This window comes from Eurosta solidaginis, chromosome 2 (assembly GCF_040869045.1).
Source record: "Eurosta solidaginis isolate ZX-2024a chromosome 2, ASM4086904v1, whole genome shotgun sequence".
Taxonomy (NCBI): domain Eukaryota; kingdom Metazoa; phylum Arthropoda; class Insecta; order Diptera; family Tephritidae; genus Eurosta; species Eurosta solidaginis.
This window is the reverse complement of record NC_090320.1, coordinates 50,032,543-50,054,790: the sequence shown is the minus strand read 5'-3', so window position 1 is coordinate 50,054,790 and position 22,248 is coordinate 50,032,543. Positions and strand designations below refer to the sequence as shown.

Here is a 22,248-nt window from a genome sequence, read left to right as displayed (position 1 = left end):
TTTCGGAAAAAGAGGATTTTTGTCATATCTTACTCAATTTAACAGAGTGAAGCTTCAAACTTCACCATATAATTTCGTATATTGCACATGTTGTTGCCTGAAAAAATTGATGAGATCGGTCGTATATATAGTATATATCCCCCACAACCGATTGTTCAGGTAAGAAACTTTTCGTAATTACTGTCCTATTTTAAGAGCTAGTGGCTTCAAATTTCAATGAATGCTTACGTATATAGCATATATTGTTTTCTGAAAAAATCATAGAGATCGGTGGTATATATATTATATACTTCATATAAAATGTCATTTTTGCCCCTTTTTTACGGCTAGAAGCTTCATAATTCATCAAGTTTCATCTAATAGTTACGTTTACGTCATATATTGTTGAAATACGTGATTCGTAGTCATAGTTTTTACACGCAGACCACAAAAAACCTGAAACTTTGCATCCTCACACAAAGTACCTACCTATTTGTTATTTTATATTTATTTTAAAAATCGTTTAGGTATGTAGATCTGTTCATTATATATTTCTTATCTTATACATCCGATTATTCGGAGATTACGAACGGCATGAGACTATTGTTCAGCCCAATTCATGAAAGGTATGAAGTCTTCGGCACAGCCGTATTTACTTGTTTCATATTTTCGTAATTTTCGATATCGGAAAAGTGGGCGTGGTCATAGTCGGATTTCGGCCATTTTTTTATATCAATACAAAGTGAGTTCAAATAAGTACGTGAACTTAGTTTAGTAAAGATATATCGATTTTTGCTCAATTTATCGTGTTAACGGCTGAGCGAGCTCACATATAATAATAGGAGTAACGTTCCTGCCAAATTTCATCATGATATCTTCTACGACTGCCAAATTACAGCTTGCAAAACTTTTTAATTACCTTCTTTTAAAGGTGGGCGGTGCCAGGCCCATTGTCCAAAATTTTACTAATTTTCTATTTTGCATCATAAGATGAACCCACCTACCAAGTTTCATCGCTTTATCCGTCTTTGGTAATGAATTATCACACTTTTTCGGTTTTTCGAAATTTTCGATATCGAAAAAGTGGGCGTGGTTGTAGTCCGATTTCATTCATTTTAAATAGGGATCTGAGATGAGCGGCCAGGAACCTACATACCAAATTTCACCAAGATACCTCAAAATTTATCGTGTTAACGGACAGACAGACAGACGGACGGACGGGCATGGCCCAATCAAATTTTGTTTCGATACTGATGATTTTGATATATGGAAGTCCATATCTATCTCGATTCTTTACACCTGAAAAAGCAACCGTTATTCAATGAAAGTTAATATATTCTGTGTGCAAAGCATGCTGAGTATAAAAACAGCAGACACATGCACATACTAGCCACACAAAATTATGGATCATAGCTTATGGCAGAGGTCGTCAGTGAGTGAAATCATTATTCGCGCTCACTTCACATATATTATTATTCTCTTTCCTTTATCAGTCCTTGAACAAGAAGAGTAGTAACCTCAGAGAAGGCTATTGTTTGTTTGTATAAGATAGTGGTGCACGAAGCTAGCGGAGCTTTGAATACAAACGCAAAATTTTTTATAGTAGTATGTGTGCATAAGAAAAACTGTGAAAAAAAAATCAACACAGAATGCACGCATGAGATGTTTACTGCTTGAAGTACAAGCGAAAACTTATCCACTGCTTGCTCTGTTGTGTCTCAGTCGCTGAGCTCGACGACATGTAGGTGAACACCGTATGAAATACCGACGCTCTACGAAGCTCCTTAGAGCATTTCCGGTTTAATGTCAGCAACATATTTTGTTAAGAGTTTCCTGTTAGATTCAACTAATCATAATCGTTGATCAACGACTAAAGCACTACCACTACTAAGATTTAATTATTATCAACGCAGTTCCAATTTGGTAAGCACTGCTCTTCTATGATGATACTGCGGCGCCTTTTTTTCGGGAGTGTGAACTTTTTTTAGTCCCGTCATTTGACTGTGTGAATTTTAGTTAGTTTTGTTGTTCTTTCAGCTGCTGTTGACTATGGGCAATATGTATTTAGTAATTCTGTTTTCGCTGCATAAAGTTAAATTAGTTGAACTAAAAAGCAATAAAACTCACTGGACTACTCAGTTGGCAGTAAAATTAAACCAATGAAGCGCATACTTGAGGACGCTTTTTTAAATGAAATCAAACCAGCGTTGAAATTGATTTGATCATCATTAAGGTAGAACAAGGGAAATATCATTTAAAAAAGCTTCTTTTTGTATGATACACAACTTTATTTGTTAGTTTATTGCCATATTGATTTTAAACGTTTTTTTAAAAGATCTAAACTTTTAAATATACTTGTAGTTCTGCAAAAATATTTATCTTTGAAAGCAACTGCACATTTCCTTTTAGGAAGCCTGTTGAAGTATACACTTCTGAAAAAAGCTATTGTGTTCCTAGTCTAGGATGAGTAAGGATGAATTAAACTCCTGCAAAGGATTGTGGGCTAATGCCACTATTATAGCACGAATGGAAGATAACAGTGGCAATTTTTTTATCTTATCTTATCTTATTTTTTAATTGCGATATTTTAAGGAAAAAACTGTATAATTTTGTAACTGAAACTATGCAAAATAATTAAAAAAAAATTCGAAAACTCGATGATATTTTTTTTTGAGAGATTCGAACTTTTTATTGCGAGTTCTCTGATTTTTTTAGTGTGCAGTTTAGAAGCCCAATCAATTCTTGCCTAACAAAGTACTAGTTATAGGTATCTCAAAATTCGCATTGATTTTTGATCATTTTGAGCCCAAATTGATCAATGAGCAAGTTCTGGTGAGCGCGCCGAAAAATATTCCTCACCTTTTAGGTTTAGAACGTAATACATACATAGTATATACTTGTGTACCAAACTGTGTATAAAAGGAATATCCACAAAATGACAGAAGTAAGAGACAAATTACAGAGGAAGCAGCGATAAATTCAAATGGCTTAGTAGCATGAAAGCAGATGTACTTCGAGTTTAAACTTCTGGATTGTTCTAATATTTATAAGTCATGAACTGTTTGTCACCTTAAATCGAAGTTATGCTCGAAGTTAAATTCGATAATACTTAGCCAAACTCATCAATTAAAATTAATTTTTCAAAATAAAACCAATAAAATTATAATGAGATTTTATGTTAGTGTGAAAACTATATGCTTACATTGACCAAAGCTTCACTGGCAGAAGTACTATGTCTTTATTAGAAGCTTGCTTAGAACGTCTGCCGGTATATGTTGATATCTAAGCTGTCTGGCCACAACAAATTGAGACAAAATCAAATTAGCATGCGATTTAATTGAAATTTAGCCACACTTCCATATGTCCATATTACAGCATACACATATTCACCAATAAATAGAGGTAAAAGGAAATTAAACAAAAACAGGTACGTATCAGTGGTGCACAACGTCGAGAGAGCTTTGAATAGAAATCAATTTTTTTTTGTAGTGGTATCTGTTTACATGGAGAATGTTTGAGCATACCACTCACGCTTAATATGTTTACTGTTTGAGGTACAAACTAAAACTGATTGACTGCTTACTTTGATTATTGTTTGTCGCTGCGCTCACTGACATACATATAAGTAAACTCCGAATAATTTTCCGAAGCTCTACGCAGCACACGAGTGCACCACTGATCTAAAAGGATGGAGAAAATCGGCACAAGCAATAACCTTTCTTTTAAGTACAAAGCTTTTGAGAGTTTAAAATGGAGAGAAGGCATTTGCACAGATATTTAACAAAGCCACTCTCAAACAAGTGTATGTATGTATGCGCGTCAGCAAATTAAGTTTGAAAATTTAATATTGTAAGCAAATTTGTAAAATTTCCGCCAATTTTATTAAGCACAAATTCAATTGAAAAATCAATGTCCGCATATGCCTGTTTATGTATAAGTATGTGAGCTAGGGTGGGTCGATTTATTAACCGATATCGCGCCATCGATTTTCGGATAGGATTTGGGCTCAGGAAAAAAAGTTCCACTAAGCCTACCCAAAAACTAATTTTCGAGCATGAGAAATTTAATTTGTTTTTACTTTTTTCGACTTTGATTATGAAGGTTTTTTCAGGAACTCCTAAAAAATTTTCATTTCATTGTAAAATTTTCATGTACTATAATATAATATAAATATATATATTTTTTTTTTTTCAAAAAACTGTTATCGACAACGTTTTTAGCGGACATTTTTGGGTCGGACAGGGTATACATATGAAATTTTTTTTAGTAGGTCATGAAAAAAACCTTAAAAATCAAAGTAGAAAAAAGTCAAAAAACTGAAAATTGCAGGTTCGAAAATTATTTTTTTTTTGGGTATGCGTAGTGGAACTTTTTTTCCTGAGCCCAAATCCTAACGAAAAACATCTTCTTCTTTATGCAGCTATTAAGACACCACCCGATATGGTTGCCAAGCCTTAAGGTTACTTATTGGAAAAAAAATACAGGCCTGTCAAACACCGCTCTCAGAACCGCTAAGGACTGTCTTCTTAAAGTTATCCCCAGAACACCACCTACACGATGAGGTGAGAGTATTCTCCATCAGGGAGAGAAATGAAATGCTGAACTAACAGTTTCTGGTGAATACCCAGAAACGTGGGCATACATCTGATTGAAGAGGCCACACCTCCCAGGAGCATAAGAAGTCATCTCCACAAGCATTATGGGGAAAATCGGCACCTGAGAACACAGAAGTGTGAAGGAAAAAACACAAACAGGTTCTCAGTGATATCCACTGATTTTTTCTGAAATGTAGGAAACATTTCTTACAACACGGAATTTTTATGCTATAAAGAGAACATTTTGTTGTGCGCAAAAATATATCCCGAACTGCTTTTTCTTATGAATCTTTCTTTGAGTATCGAAAACGAATATTAAACTTTCAAAAACAATTTTTCTTCAACTTTTTTTGGTATGATCATTAAGTACTTACCAATCTTAATAAGCAAGTTCTTCAGCTCGTTTCCTAAAAGTTTCAGAATCTGAAAAAGAAAAAGGTAATAAATGCCTTTGTTTAGTATAAACAATTCCAAAGCAAAAGAAAAATATTGATGTATTGATATTAGGGAAAAATTGAAGTTCACTTATGGAGCTGAGTTTTGAACTTGAAATCTCCTGCATTCATACTGGTCAACAGAGTTTGGTTAGTAACATTGGATTTTTTTAGCAGTGCATTATTAGCAATATTTCGCTGTTCACTAAAAACAGGCTCCTTTTGCTATGTTCAATATTGCGATTTTTATTTATTTTCTAAAAAAAATAATTAGACAAGCATTTCAGTCCAACCAGGAAACTAATTTTTATTTTTTTTCAAAATCATACACAAAATTTAGATTTTTTGTTTAACAGCACATGTTCGCAATGAGTAGCAAAGTTTTTGTTTGAAATACCTTCTAAAGAAGCATGCAATCATATTTCGAGAGATATTTATTTTAAAAACATTTGAAGCGATTCGCTTCTTCAGAAAAATTGCTAGTCTGAGTTTTGGATGAAGTTGAGGATAGTTGAAATCTTTAGTTCTTATGACGCCTGTTGGTGTCGGTTCTTGATCTACTACCCAAAAGACTCCTCGTTTTCTGTTATTGTCTGATTATTTTGAATGAACCCCTTATCCATTGCTTAGGATATTTCTACTTTGACCACGATTGTTCTCTTATCTCCCTTCGCTTTTCTATCTCATTTGCATTTCTACTGCCTTCAATTCCTTCTTTATGATCCTTAAACCAGGGGTTTAAAGATACCCAATTGGTTCAGATCTCACTTCTTATCGAAGGAAAGCAATGCAATCGATTGTTAGTCTAAGACTCGTTGCTGGTAAGATCTTGATTGTTAAGTCTGGAGAGTGAACTTACTTGCTTTATAATTACCACAAAGTTCTCGCAGTGGTGTCCTTCCACAGACCTAACTACTAAAGCTTGTTCCCTTAGCTCAGTTTATATAGCGGTGTTAGGAAATAGCTACGAGATTCTATTCTTTATTGGCTTTTCTACATCTGATCAGCTAAGCCGTTTTGAGATCGCCATTAACATCAACAAACGTAGCTTAAGGCAAACCTTTCTGTAGTCATATTTCGCTACTATTCGTGTCACCTCTAGTATGAATGTTGCAAGGAACTCGTTTAAAAGTTTGCGTATGTTAACGGCGAAGGATACTAAGCTCAGTGAAAGCAATTATCCAGATTATGTTTTCCTTCACTCTATTGCGGGATGGAAACCATCGTTGTTTCCTTATATGTGAAGATTTCTTTATGTACTTTTACCAAAACCTTTGACGTTTTCCGAATTATTTAGGAGATAAATAACATTAAACATAGTGATTTATGCAGGACCTGATCCTATCATACCAATTCAGTATCCTTTGCAAAAGTCTTATTGAACATAATTCTGGTCATAATTTTTTACTGCTCTGTGGGCTTAATCGATTCGCATACTTCTTGCCAAAACATTGTCTCCGAAACACGTACAGTTTGTTTTTTAAACCCGTAAGTGCTATACGTGTCGATTAAAAAGAGGAAGCCAAGGGAAAGGAAAGAAAAGGAAGCCGGAACCGGACGGTAACCGAGCCCGAGAACGGAACCGAGCCCGGAAAGAGAAGCGACCCAAAACCGTAGCTGAATCCAGAACCAAATCCGGAACCGGACGAGAAACCAGAACCTGACCCGGATGACATTTTATCATTTTATAATTTTGTAACAGTTTGTTAGCGATGATTTAGCGGTTTTTTTGTAGGCGTGCTATCGACGAGGTATGGGTGAGTTTTCTGTCGAAGTGTTATTTGAATTATATATCGATGACATACAAATTTATCGATTTTTTATCAAACATTTTTTGGAATGTTTCGAAGATTGATCGATTTTCAATCGAAAAATTCTAGATTATTTACCGAAAGGTTATCGCTTTAAAAGAACTATCGATTGTTATCGGATTGCACCCAGTTTTCCAGATTTCCCAGGGCATATGGGAATAGATGGGAATGAAAAAGCAGCTGAACTAGCTAGAAAGGGAGTATCCCTTGAAGCTTGCTCCGTAAACGTCAAAATTAAATTGTGCGAGATTAAGAGAAGGCGAGATCACATGATCGACCAAGCGGGAAAGGCGTGGGTTCAAGCGCGGGGCTGCAAAGTGTCGAAGATTATGTGTAGGTCTTACAACCTTAGACTAACAAAGTAGCTTCTATCATTAAAAAGAGAGGACTGTAGACTCATAAGTCATTAGGAGTGATACAGCTGTCAGATCTAAAAGCAGCAAGTTGCTTAAGTTCTAGAAAGCTTCTTGTATTTGCCAAGAGGATGGAGTTATTTTATAACACACGTCCTGGTTTTTTGATAGGTTTTTTCATATGTATATGTATATTAACCTGGGTTAACCGATATTGCGTCATCGATTTTTCGATAGGATTTGGGCTCAGGACAAAAATGTTCCACTACGCATACCCAAAAAAATAATTTTCGAGCCTGCGAAAAAAAATGGCGAAAGGGTAAACTTTTCGAAAAAAAAAAACACTCCCCAAAACCCAAAAAATATTTTTTTTTTTTTTTAAACTGTTGTAAAAACGTTGGCGATAACAGCTTTTTGAAAAAAAAGAAAATAGTTTTTGGGTTTTGGGGAGTGTTTTGGTCGAAAAATGGACCCTTTCGCCATTTTTTTCGCAAGCTCAAACTATTTTTTTGGGTATGCGTAGTGGAATTTTTTTTCCCGAGCCTAAATCCAATCGAAAAATCGATAGCGCGATATCGGTTAATAAATCAACCCAGTCTAATGTATATAATAAATTGTATCAAATATCGAAGAATATAAATGTTAACTCTTAAATTCAAAGAAATTATATACCATATTAAGTAACATTAAAATAAATAAATGTAAGGCGCGATAACCTCCGGAGAGATCTAAGGCCGAGTTTCTCTTCCAATTTGCGTCGTGCTCCTCTTGATTTTCCCTACAAATTGGCCGGACGAGACCTACATGTTTTATGTCGACTCCGAACGGCAGATGAGTTTTCACTGAAAGCTTTTCATGGCAGAAATACACTCGGAGCGCTTGCCAAACATTGCCGAGGGGCGACCACGCTTAGAAAAATTTTCTTCTAATTGAAAAACCTTATTTCTAAAATATTGTTGTTGGGTGGACGGAGCACGCTACCATCGGTGGCCGCAAGTAACATTACCTTTGAACAATTTCTCCCAAATGCCATCCAATGTGGTAGTTAGATGGCTCATACATGAATACATACACATACATATGCACATATGTTATAACTTTATCTTGTTTTATGGTGACCATTCCATTCTGCCTGTGCAGTGTTTGGTTTTATTGGTGCACTGGTCGCCTGATGTTGATGATGACTAGCTTCGTTGTACGAATAGCACATAGCACATAGAACATGTGTGCTGTGTTTTTCTGGCGATAAGGACATTTTCATGTAATCATGGATGAATAATTGGATTTTGAATTTCAGCTGTTGACTAAAATAGGCATATTGCTGATACATGGTCTTACGTTCGAACATTTCGTATATGGATGCTAAACATATGTGCATAGTCATTTATAGATGCGTATCGATGTAAGCAACCTTTAATGGGCGTAGTAAATGTGAATGTACATAATTAAGGTTTGATATTTTTGTTAACATGTATTTAACAACTTAATAAATTTTGGTCAGACAAATTGATTCAAACACATAAGTTGATTAGAAAAATAAAATCAAATTTAAAATGTTCGGAAAAAAAACCTTAAAAATAGTCGATAGACGGTTTAAGAACTTTTAAGGTTGCACTTTGAGATACGTCCGTAGTAAAAAACCCAGTGACGGTAACATAAAGCGAAAAGTTCCGCACAGGGTCACATGAATCAATATATTTGCAAGTTAGACTGAATTTGACACCTAGAGAGAAAGTTCGAAACTCGATGTGACTGTGTCGGTAGGGTAATAAAATTTTGCGTGGGGATGTACATAAAAGCGGCCTTGTAAATTGAATAAACGATTTTTTCCAATCTTATCTCTTAAGACTACCGTCTAATAAGTGAAAAATATCACATATGAATTTTTGGTCCCAATTGAAAACGGTTAAAGGATGTCAAACAGGGGCAAAGTTAAGCTTTATCTATGGAGACTTAAAAAATTTATATTGAATACTTCGAATTCAATAACAAAAGTCGAAACGCATAAACATTTTGGTCCAAATTGACAACACTCCGAAAAGAATTCGGTAGCAAATCGAAAATGATAACTCACCGATAAAAAAAAGGTAACACTTTTATTAAAAATCGATAGCTTTTCATTAACGAATTGATAACGTTTTCGATAGCAAACCTATACCTTTTCATAAACATATCGATAACTTTTCGACAACAAATTGGTAATACGCCAATAAGAATCCGATAGCTATTCGATAGCAAATTGATAGCTTTTTGATAACAGAACGATAACTCTCCGATATGAAGCTTGCGTGTTGAGATACGTTCGTATTAAAAAACCCAGTTACTGCGAAAAAAAGGGAAGTTTCGCCAGAGGCACACACATCAATATATTGGCAAGTTAGAGCGGAATTTGACACCTGGCGGTTGATATTGAAGGAGACGGTGAGAAAGGGGCTTTAAATTTGAAACAAAGTTCGAAACTCGATGTGTACGTATCGGTAGGGTAGTGAAATTTTGCTTCGGTGGCGCGTGGTTGTACATTGCAGTGGCCCTTATTAATTAAGTTAACTGAGTTTTGCCAGAGTTATCCCTTTAGACGGTAATATTAAGTGAAAAATATCACACATGAATTCTACGTCCCAATTGAAATTGGTTAAAGGGTGTTGGACAAGAGTCAAAGTTAAGCTTTTTCCATGGAAACTTAATAAACAAATATTGAATATTTTAATTCTAATACTCAAACACGATAACACATATAAATTTTGGTCGAAATTGGTTAGACTCCGATAAGAATCAATTGGACAAATCGATAAGAACAAATTGTTAACTTTTCGATAACAAGTTGATAACTTTTCAATAAAAATCGATGGAATGCCGATAAAAAATCGATGGAATGCCGATAACAAACTGTTCGCAATCCGATAACGATCGATAGCTCTTTTAAAACTTATCGATAACTTTTCGGTAAATAATCTATAATTTTTCGATAACATTCCATAAAATAAATTTTTATGTGATCGATAGATCATTCATAACACTTCGACAATAAACTCACAAACACCTCGCCGATAGCACGCCTACAAAAAACTGCTAAATCATCGCTAACTGTTAACAAATTATAAAATGATAAAATGCCATCCGGGTTCGGTTCCGGTTTCTCCTCCGATTAAGTATTTGGTTCTGGACTAAGCACCGGTTTCGGGCTCGGTTCCGCTGTGCGCCTCGGTTACCGCCTTCCTTTTCTTTCCTTTTTATTAACATATCGATAACTTTTTGATAACAAATTGATAACACGCGGATTACCGGATACGGCTTCGGTTTCGGGTTCGCTAACAGAGCCGGGATCCGTGACGGTTTAAGTTCCAGATTTGGGGAACTATCCGGGTTCGGTTTCGGGATCCTTTCCATTTTTCCTCTTTTCGTTTCCTTTCCGTTCTTTCCTTTTCTATTCCATCTCATCCTTTCCTTCCCTCTCTTTACCTCGCCTTTTTTCCTCTTCCTTTTCTTTCCTATTCTTCGTTTTTCAATGCTTTCCCTTCTGTTACTTTCCTTTCAGCGATCAGGCTGCATAAAGAGATTTAAGACGCAGATTGGTAACAAGGGTTTCCACGCGCACAGGAAGCAAGGAAGAATACAAACCATAAGGGTACAGGTACGGATTGAAGACAAGGCCTCTCCATAAAGGTATAGGTACGGATTAAAGACAAGGCCTCTCCAACCCTTGAAGCAACGACATCGTAGTGAAGACGCGGTCCGCAACCCATACAGCTAGCTGATGGAATGAATGAGTGAATTACCCAGCGGGCTCGGGGGCTTAGAATATACCAGGTCATGCAAGCAAGTGGCGCTGGCAAAGTCCACGATTTTTGTTGGGTGCTTACATACAAACATTACGCTATGTTAGTTCAATCCACTTTAACATGGAAACAGTGCTTGTTATTGTGGTTGTTGTTGCAATACAGACATGGAATTTATTGATTGCACCCACGCAATTTAGGCTTCTTGCTATTGTCCGTTGGTCATACAAACATGCATAGATTACCTTCAAACTTATATGTGTATGTATATATATAGCATGTTCATATTTACAGTACAAGCATAAGAGTGTATCTGTGTTTGCGTGAATGTGTTTGTATATTTATATGCATTAGCTGCGCTGCTGCAATTTTTTAATTAAAATGCAAATATGAGCTGACGTTTGCTCAACGCATGCTATGCTTATCCACACATACACCCACATAAACAAACATATAGCTCACATGACACACATACACACATTCATACGTCATAGTTACTTATATAACTGTCCTTATGGTTTGGTAGGGCATTTCCGTGCTGTTGGTCAATAATGCGCAAATATGACAGGGCGTATGAGTAACCAGAGTGTATTTTAATTTCCTCTCATTTCTTGTTTTTCGTAATTTTTAATGCCCATTTTGCCTACGTTTGCAAGTATTAATGAAGTCGTCATTCCATTACTACTAAATTACTTTTATGAAGCGTTGAATGCAAGTTGATAGTAAAGACATGCTTCGTCGACTTCTTAGCGGTAACCATCGATAACAATCGACAAGTTATTGTTATTTACTATCGAAAGCGAGTTATCGGTTTGTTGTCGGTTTATTATCGCCAAGTCATCGGCTTCTTATTGGTTTCTCATCGGCTTATTAGCGACGGGTTACACATGTGTCATCGATTTAATATTGAAGTTTTATCGACATCGGTAAGAGTCATCGATAACACGCATATAACAAATTAATAACACTGCAATAAGGAATCGATAACTTTTCAATAGCAAATCGATGCTTTTTTGATAACAAATCGATACATTTCTGATAGCAAATCAATACCTATTTACTTAATTGGCGCTTAACCGTTTAAACCAAGGGAGTTTAAATCGCTTTCCCCTTGGTTCTTCCAGCGTAGTGGGCGCCGCCCTCTTCCTCTGCTTCCAAAGGCGGGTTGTGATAAAATAGTTTCTTAACCGGAGCGTCATATTTCGTTCGCATAATATGGCCTAGCCAGCGTAGCCGCAACGTTTTAATTCACTGCACTATCTTTGCGTCTGCGTAAAGAAAATCAATAATTTTCGATAATAAATTGATACTTTTTTGAAAACATATCGACATTTTTTAAAATGGACAATTTTTCGATAGCAAATAGAAACACATCAACAACTTTTCGATAAATAATCCAAAAATTTTCGATATTAAATCGATAACAAACATATAAATCATTGATAAAAATCAATTACGCATCGACAACCTTCGGATTTGGTTTCGGTTTCTACGTCCAATCTTTATTTTCTCCGCTTACACTCGGCATTCCTCCATAACGAAGTCAAAGATGCTTACTTCTCAAAATCCTTGCATGAGCTACTCGATTTGATAGTTACCTCCGTCGGCCTAACCTAACGATGTGCCAACGCACACGGGTCAGAGATCATTTGATAAACGCCCAATAATCACTTTCCTTGTTATCAAGTGACGATTTGAGTGAATACACCATCAGCTTCGTGTGGTTGTAGGCCTCTCCAAAACCTCTTTCAATCAATAGGCCATGTTATCCGCGGTTGCAATGCAGCTCCTCATTTGAGTAAACCAGCTCTTGCGCATTTGGTTGTCAACCACAGCCACGATGACGCTACTCAAATGAACAGAAACGGAGCAAGCTCGGCGGGCTATGCTGCTCGTGGTACAAACTTCAAAGTCTTTGGTCTTACCGTTTGATTATCCACCTACGGCGGACCGGTGGCCTTGAAAAGTAAAAAATGAAAATAAAAAGAAACACCTAAACACTCTCAACACTCTGACCATCCTGCGTATCCTTCGTCTAAACACATCCAAAGCAGACCTTTTCAACAATTCCATAAACTAGTAGAAAGAGCCCCACTTGCGTCATACCCATTAATCCTTGACATATTACTCCAGCTATTTTAGTCCTTTACATCTGAGTACTCCGAACAATCACACAAAACATGCAACCAATTATCATACAATGCCCGACACGTACATTCACCCGTTTCACTTGGGGCGTTCTTATGCATTAAACACATTAAGAGAATCATAAGCTGTTATCATAAAACCAATACGCATGTTAAATCTGCAGTCTAAATTGTCTTCCTCATACAAAACTTTCCGGATGTAAGTAATCGAACGTTACCCTACCTACTACTTGGAGCCTTTGCCACTTGTTAACAATCTGACCCTCCTTTTGTTAATTAAAAAGTCCCTCTCCATATCAATTCCGGTTATCCAATCATCTAGCAGAAACCGCAAACTCAAACCCCTCTTCAGGCTTAAGGTGATAACTCGTTAATACTTGTATGGCAACTGTCGATAAAGTGCGACATACCGGCGATCTACTGTACTAAATACGATAGTGGATGCATAAACATAAGAACCCTCTGCCGAACCACAAGAAAGCAAGCTCGGCTATAGGGAACTAAGCCAACTGACTTAACCTTGTGATTGCGAATTTAGATCTTACTTTAAACGGGTTGAGTTGGGGCACCACAGTGGAGGTTCGTATACCAATCGTCTAACATAGTACAAATAGTGCGTTATGAGTTATATTCAAGTATTTTTAAGAGTAGCCTGAAGACATCTTTATATACAATCCATGACCTGAAAATAGGTATTTTAAGAAGAAGTCAGGCAAAAAGCATTGAATGAAGCAAGTTAGCACTTTGACCTTGTTTTTTTTTTTGTGCGGGAGGGCTGAAAAATACCTAATGAACCTCAATTGCTGCCATCGCAGCAACCGTACGTCCGTAGACTAAAAAACAGCCCCAATTTTGGAACCGTCGCCCACCCCGGTACTATTTTCGCATTACTTCAGAGTGGCGTTCTATATTTCAAATTTTTTTTAAGAGCATACTATTGTCCCTGCATCCAGGTTCCCGCTATTTGCTCTGACTGTGGATTTAATCGCCACTGCTTCGCCTGCGCATTTCTCTGCGCTCCCTCTTAGCATCCATCAGACGTGTCATTACCATAGATGCCATTTTGCTCACTGCAGTCCAACATTCCTTCCTGTTGCACATTTTTGATACAAAATTTCTCGTGGTAGATTCCAACCCAAAAACTCTTTGCCAGGTGAGTCTTTCCTCGTGAATACGGGGGCAGTGCTACACCTTGGGCAAAGTGGATCTTCCTCTATACTCTGTGGAACCGCCATGTCCATTCAGTATCTGTGTGAGATGGTAGAAAACTTCATTATGAGTGAGAAACAGCAGTTAAACCTTTAATCATTTTGGCATGTCAAGTGCCCGTAAATATGTTATAAATATGTGTGTGACTTTCTTGCTTTATGGTGTACTCTCTGATTGATTGATTGATTAATGTTTTCTTTTTGCTTTGTTTGACCTTTTATATGGAAAGTATACAACAAAAAAAAAAAAAAAAGCGAGAGAAAAAAGTAAAATAAGTCATTATGACATTATTAATCATACAGAGATGTTGGAAGTATGCAATTAATAAACTTTAAGGAAGAGACGGAGAGAAAAGTAAAATGAAAGAGAAAAATTTACAGACCCAAGAATCGATAGAGGCCGTGGAAGAAAATCATGTATAGCAACGGATAGACTGCGAAAAAGGTATACAAGAAAGTGTCTAAGGTAAACAGTGATGAAGAGAAAATATACGAGATTGAGTGGAAAGAGGGGCAAAGTGGTTGGGTTAGACGACCAATAGAGACCTCGCATAGATTGATTATGTCCAAAGTCTTCTTTGAATTAATTTCGATAATCAAACGAAAAACCCGAATGAGATGCCAGGACTTTAGTTATAAATAAATCCGACCTCTTAGCAAAGACTAGATGTTTTCAAAAACCTACAGTAAATGCTGCATGCAGGTCTTCCAACTCTGCCCACCCTTATAGCCGCAACCTCGCTTTCGCAGGATACGAACGCATTACGTACTCAACCGTTTCCTCCTGCAGCTCGCAATTCCTACATTTGCTGTTACTGAAAAAGCCGAGCTTTTAAGCATGTGACGCCAGAAGGCAATATGCCGCTAGTATGCTTATCATGGGCATTAAATCTTCTCTCTCCAGAGATATGAGTAATATTGTAAGTTTGCTATCGTAGGATTTGAATGATATTTACAATTTTGCTGCCCCGTGCTTCTATCTGCGTCTATTCTGCATGATAAATCATATGCAACGCCTATCTCCTTTTGATTTCTAACAGAGCGGACTGGAACGTCTACGGTCGATTCATCGAGTGCTATACCCTGCTTTGTCTTTTTATCGCGTCTTTCGTTACCTTCTTTCATTTTATGACCCGCAACTCTTTATAGATGTGCAGTTCAGCAGAGGCAAAGTCTCTCTAATGCTTACGTGATTTCCATAACACGACTTGATGAGTAGCTGCGTGGGTTTAGTGCCTCGATGGCTATCTCACTATCAATATAAAATGCAATTGCAGCTTAAATATTATTATTTAAGAGCACCACGAAATGCTGAGCAAAAGCCTTTTGCTTGGATGTCACAAACCAGGACACTCTAGCAAACAACTGCTTGATCTAGCCACATCTCCCAGAAGGTTAAGGGAACATCTCCGTAAGCACAACAATGAGATCCGAGAAGATGAAAGCACACTACCAAGGGAGACATGAGTCACTCTGGCCCAACTTCGTTCTGTATACTGTAATGGTTTAAACTATTACCTGTCCAAAATCAACCCCAACATATGTAATGTATGTCCTGCATGCGTTGTGTCCCCACATGACACCAAATATCTTTTCAATTGTAATGTAGAACCTGAGTCTCGAACACCAACCTCCCTATGGTCCACGGCTGTTGAAACTGCTAGTTTCCTTGGACTACCGTTAGAGGACTTTGATGAAAATCGCAGCTTAAACACGCATCCTACAGAACTTCTGCTGGTTTCTTCACGACTACAGTGTCCGTCTGAAAGACATTTGGCAGCCTATGAGATCTTTTTATTTCTGGATCGACGTAATGAACATTAGATCCGACTCGTTTTGTTCATTTAGAATAATCGGCACACACGAGTATAGTATGTCTTGCAATTACCGCACATTTACGCGAACCCTCCAACTCTACTGTGGCTCCAATATCACTTGCAAAGCTCACACCATGCAGTCTGTTTGTGCTATATTAAATAACATTATACTAATATGGCCATATGTTCTACACTCAAGCTGCTCCGAGGCATTAGCCGTGGTTGTAGTTCTTAGCACTATATTCTTGGTCATTACGTCCGCAGACGGGATGTGCAGAATTGTACACATAGCTGCTTTCGCCAGTTATGCGTACCATTGATAATCTGCAGTCCCGCTTTTTGTGTAGCTGTTCACAAAACATGAGCTCTATTGTAAAGTATGGGCTTGACAATCGTAGTTAAGCCATAGGCCCCATGTGTTTTCACGAAAGTATATTATAATATAATTCCTATATTTGTTGGTTGCTTTGTATATTGTTGTAAGCCAGTAACTCCCTTTATTTTTTTAATAATAAATAGACTCCCTGAAGAAGATGCGAAAGCATCGAAACGTGTAGAAGGTAAAAGGAAAATTTTAATTGTGCTTTATAATTATTATCGGCCCTAAATCTTCAACTCTGTATAAACTAATTTCTATACCTTCTGCGCTGTACTTCGCTTATAGGGTTATCCCAAGCAGCATACTTAGGCTTAGTCCAATTGAGGACCTTACATTTTCTCCGACTACATACGCCCAGGCATAGACGTCTCGCTGAATCGCCTGATCCATCACAGAGCTGGTTGTTGGTAGAATAGTCTTGATAAACTTTTTGAAATATATTTTTTTATATTTAACCAAACTATTTGGGAAGGCTTTCCGCGAAAAGTCTAGATACTGGGAGAGTGGTATATAAGCAGCTCAATCTAAGATACGATTGAACAATATTATTTAAAGTGTAGAGCGCAGATACATTTAATTGAGCAAATCTTCATGTTTTTTGTGAATAAAGCACATTTTGTAAAGCGAACATTTGATTTTATGTACTCGACAGTTCAGCGATTCAAACGATAACAGAAGGCAAAACAAAATCGAGAACTCTTAAAATTCGCTACCGTATGCTTTCAAGTTTATATATGTAGTTGTTGATTTCCAAATCTCAGGATTTACTAGTCCAAATATATAAAATTTAGCATTAAACTACACAACACACTTTCGCCATTTCGCTTCAGTACCCATTTCAAACTTAAGAACGTTTTATATGCATAACCTCGTGCATGTATGCATTAGAGAGTAAAAGCGCCTCAAAGTATGCAGAATTTGATAGCATTGCTTCCAAAAGAAAAAAAACATATCCTGCTGATTCAGCGCCATAATTATGTCAACATGTACACATACATTAGTGCAGTGGTGCCGGCAGAGCTTCGAATACAAACATAACTTTTTTTGTAGTAGTATGTGTTTACATAGAGAATGTTTGAGCACAGAATTCACGTGTGAGATGTTTACGACTTGAAGTACAAGCTTAAAAACCCCCAGTGGGTTAATGGGCTTAGTATATGTCCGCGGCAGGTATGCTTGTCGTAAGACACAACTAAAATACCAAATTGATTCAAGGTGTTGTGTAGCGCAACCCTTTCAAGGGGTTGCCAGCGCAATACATATCTTCACCAACTCAATTGTCAACCTTACCTACCCGTGTCGAATCCTGTATCTTTAACAGCAGAGGCTCGAGCGAGCTCCTCATGGATCTGGAGGTGGGGGGGTGGTATAGCCTAGAAGGTTTCATGTGGTCATACCAATTCGTTCCCGAGGCGGTCGGGCTAGTACCTTAATGGTGCTTTTTACCGAATCTGCATCCGGGAAAGGTCCATCAACATCAACACCGCGAAAGCCTCGGGGAGTGGCCTTATCGTTACAACACCAAAAACAACAACAACTAGTACAAGCTTCAACTGATTGACTGTTGCTTTATTGAATCTCTGTCACCTCCGCTCACACAACATTAAGGTAAACGGCGACTCTCTGCTCTCGAGCGCATCATTGCATTGGTTTTTAAGACAGGAGCTGTTATAGCAAAAGGTATGTCGTATGTATGTATGACTAAGAGAGTGTGTGCAAACGGACGCGGAAAAACATATGACTAGGAAACAAAATTTTTTAATAAGTGTTTTTGCAATTTTCTTATGCACTTTTCAAATGCATTTTAGTGCAATTGTCAGCAAAAAGCTGTTTATTTTGTGCAAGCTTAAATGCTGCTGTGCACTTATGGACACATTTGACCATGTGTGGGTGTGTGTTTGCATATAATATTTTTTTATTAAATTTTGCATGCGAAATGTCACTAGAAATCTTTTAAAATATTATGCGCACTCTTCTCTTGCCGCGAGAAGTTCTGATGAAAAGAATTATTTTCGTTTCTCAACCGGAAACGAACTAACTTTAACCACAATAGAGATAGATATATATAAAACTGTACTACAATTTTTTTTTTTTTGCTTTATCTCTGCTTGCTCCTTTAGCACACCCAAGGTCATCAGTCCTAATTTCGGGAAAAGCAACATCAAATAATTTAGAAAAGGTTTATCTAAACGTGGTCGCTCTCGTCAGAGGTTAAACAACAGCTTGTCAACAAAAATGTTTCCGCTAGCCGCATTAGCCGTTGGGAGTGGACGTTAAACATGTATATCCAGTCGGAAATTGGATGAGAATCTTGGTCTCAAAACTTCTCAGAGGTTTTTCGCGCCAACTTATTATTTTTATATAATGAGTCATATTTCCACCCTTATTTCTCAAACCACCCAATACAGATATTTAAGGTTTTATAGGATGGGTTTTATCGAAAGCTGAGGTAACACTCAGTTAATCCAGGGTGAAGTGGAGATCCCAGAAACCCCAACGAAGAAAACGTCGTATTTATTTGCTAGTACGAATATAATACACTCATACACACACGGTTCGAGGTGTTAGGAAAGCAGCAACTTTCTATACCAAGATTGTGGGGAGAGAGTGACCTGGGTAAGTAGTATGCGACATACATAGTATATGAGGGCGGAAGGCGTCTGATATTACTCTTACGGTGACTTGATTTGCAGTCGACCAACCTTTTTCAACGTGGGTTTCAGAATGGGTTTCAGAGCGGCGATGTGGTAGCGGCTGGAAACAGCAAGGCGATCTAAACCGATAAAAGGCGACGTAGCGCGTACCAGTGGTAGAGACGGGAAGTTTATGATTTGCCTTATCACACTGGGGTTACCCATGGGTATTCTGGTAACTGGTCGCTAAGGAGTTCGATATATGCAATAAGAGCTGCAAGGAATACCATATTAATGTGGGCTAACTCGTTGAAGATGACCACATCCATAGCTGCACGGTGGCAGGATGGAAGGCGGAGTTGTACCAGTCGGTAATCCGTAGGGAGATTCGTGTACTGAGGGGTATGGCACCAAAAAGGTACAGTGGCAGCCCTTTATGCCCACAGAAGGGATCAGGTGACCATAAGTCTGCCTCACCCCTCCTATCAGTTGAGTTGGAAACGGGTGAGATAACCTAAAGAGTAAAGCCCGTGCTAAAAAATACACTCCTTTTACTTAGCTAGTAGTAGCGGCTCACTCGCTGGACATCTCTAATTCCGTGTTCGTACTCTAAAGTGAGGTTCCAAGGGCAATGTACCAGCTCTGTACTGCCCGAGCGAAATGGGCACGAAGACACAACCGCTCTGCAGCCTCACTGCCCTGACCTTAGTTTCGTTTTGGCTATTAAAAACAAGCTTGTTACCTTCAGGTGATCGTAACTTATTTCTCTTCCTAACGGATGCGGTACCGAGGATTCCTTGCATCAAAATCCTTCTGCCAATTCACGAGCCCAAAACAAATGCTCATTGCCCCAAGTCATTCCTAGTACCGTAGGATGGTAGATAATATTGTGAGGGGCTATTTTAATCTTTCTAATTCGTACTCTTGTGTTAACTTTTTCTCCGTTCCCCGCAAAGTTTTATTTTTCACTGGCTTGTCATTTCATTCTCCTTCTCTCCTCCCCTTTATCAAAGTACCATCCTGACAACGCAGAGTAAAAATAAAGCTCGCCAAAGCAACGCCTCATACTGTGCTAAGTCAACCGTTACTTTCCGAACTGGCCCGGTATTGGGAAGGCTTTGATGGGGTATAGCCAAATAAACCCCCTGGCTACAGATCATTCGATATGTTTCATGAAACACCTCGGAAGCAGGAGATTAGTAGTCCTACGTCACTGACAAATCGCAGCTTTTCTATGAGGAACGTAGTGATGACGTATGAATTCGGATAAGGCTTCACACCATCGGCAAGGTACTTACCGTAGTGAGGGTAGATAAATATATAGTTTCTTTCACTCAACTAATGGAAACATGTTGCAAAGCATTTTGTCAGATATGAGTTTTGACTGCAGCCATAGGGGCTCTTTTACACTTTAAAATGCCATATAACTACCACACAGCCGATCAAAACCCAAAATTTGAATAAAGCATAATCAGTAATTTGACGTAAGCTCCAAACTGTTGAGTTGATTAAAAATATTAACGGTTGCCTCAAAAAATTAATTATTCAATGGTTGCTCAACAGTTGTGTTTGCTGAAAATCCCTAATATCATTTGCGTTTTGTTGTCTTTTTCAACAGCTGAAACTGCATACATACATTAGAGCGTATCCCGAAAAAACTAACGTATACTGTGTTCTCCTCAGGTTAGGTGAAACTGAGCGATCAATAACGACATGACATAGACTGATTGTATCCATACTGTTACCAGAATTTGTTTGATGCCCAGACGGAAAAAACCCAGATAGCTACCAGGGCCCATGTTACGTGTTACGATCAGTAACTGAAAAGGCAACCGGTTCTATGTACCGTAACGATTCGGGATATTGCCCGACCAAGGGCTGTCATTTCAGTGTAACCCCACTTCACTGCTACAACAACAACAACAGTGACTGTAAACAATTTTCACTCAAGCGATAGCTATGCAATTGCCAAACTTTTTTTTTTTTTAATTATAATAAAACTGGATCTAACGAGTACTATTGTCGCTAGTTCAAATATGCCATTTATCCGATCCACATTTTCAGAGCTATTGTGATTTAAAAAATGTGTTTCGATCACGGATTGTAATACGTAATTCGGGCCCAGGACTTATGTCATAGAACTCCGTCTATTTGACAAACACTCGAAGCTTCATAGGACTTAGCTTGATTGCTACCTCGGGATCTGGCAACTCTGTCGGCTCTAGTAGCTTTCGCCTTGACCTACCGCGAGCAGGACGCGAACATGGAATGCACTTCCTAGATCTGCTGTAGCTGACGAGGCCTAACTTATAAGCATGTGAAACCAAAAAGCAGTGTGCAGGCATAAAATACCGTCGGGGGCTTGTCCACTCTCTCCTCCATGTTGAGTTTCCACGATAACTCACTGTCTAGAATAGTTCCTAGACATTTAGTGCACGGTTTCTCCTGCAGTGTCATCCCCCCCCCCCTCCCAAGGAGTCAATTTTGTAGCTCTTAGTAAATAATACCATATCCATTTCTCCGCGTTGGCGCTCAACCCAACATTAGATGCAAGGTATGTGTATCTCAAAGCGCGTGATACATCAAAGAGCTAATTTTCACTTATGCCAACTGCAACGTTATCTGCGTATACCGTACTTTTGACGGGTTCCTTATCGAACCGCCTGAGGAGTTGGTCGATGACTAGCGTCCACAGTAGAGGTGGTAACACTCCGCCCTGCGTCGTGCTCCTCTCCACTGATTTCGTGGCAAGCACCGGCAATGTCTAAGATGACTCCTAAGGCTTACTCCACTTATTACAGGCCTCTCTTTATGTTTATAATCACCCTATGCAGTGCTATGTCTACTAATTTGCTGTTGGTGTACGCATATTGTGTTGTGGACAATAGTTTTTCCATCCATCTTGGACTTTGTGTACACATCTATCAGCTTCCCAAAGGTTTTGGACAGAAATAATGTTAAGCTAATGGGGTTGTAGTTTTTTGTATAGATATGACCGATCTTCCCCTGCTTTGGTAATAAATCTACACGAGCAGTTCTACAATAGTGCAGTACACGATTCAGCCTTATGCACCCATTGAAAACTGTTTTAAGCCATACCACGATCGCTCTACTTG

At 38.1% G+C, this 22,248-nt stretch overlaps 1 protein-coding gene across 13 annotated transcripts in view; it reads right to left on the bottom strand.

The window, feature by feature from the left end:
- B4 overlaps window positions 1-22,248 on the bottom strand; it is a 628,513-nt gene that overhangs the window by 120,400 nt on the left and 485,865 nt on the right. For all 13 annotated transcript variants that reach the window (XM_067765289.1, XM_067765287.1, XM_067765288.1 and 10 more), the window contains one exon: window positions 4,949-4,997. The gene's annotated coding sequence lies outside the window, so the exon portion shown is untranslated. The remainder of the gene's footprint in view (window positions 1-4,948; window positions 4,998-22,248) is intronic.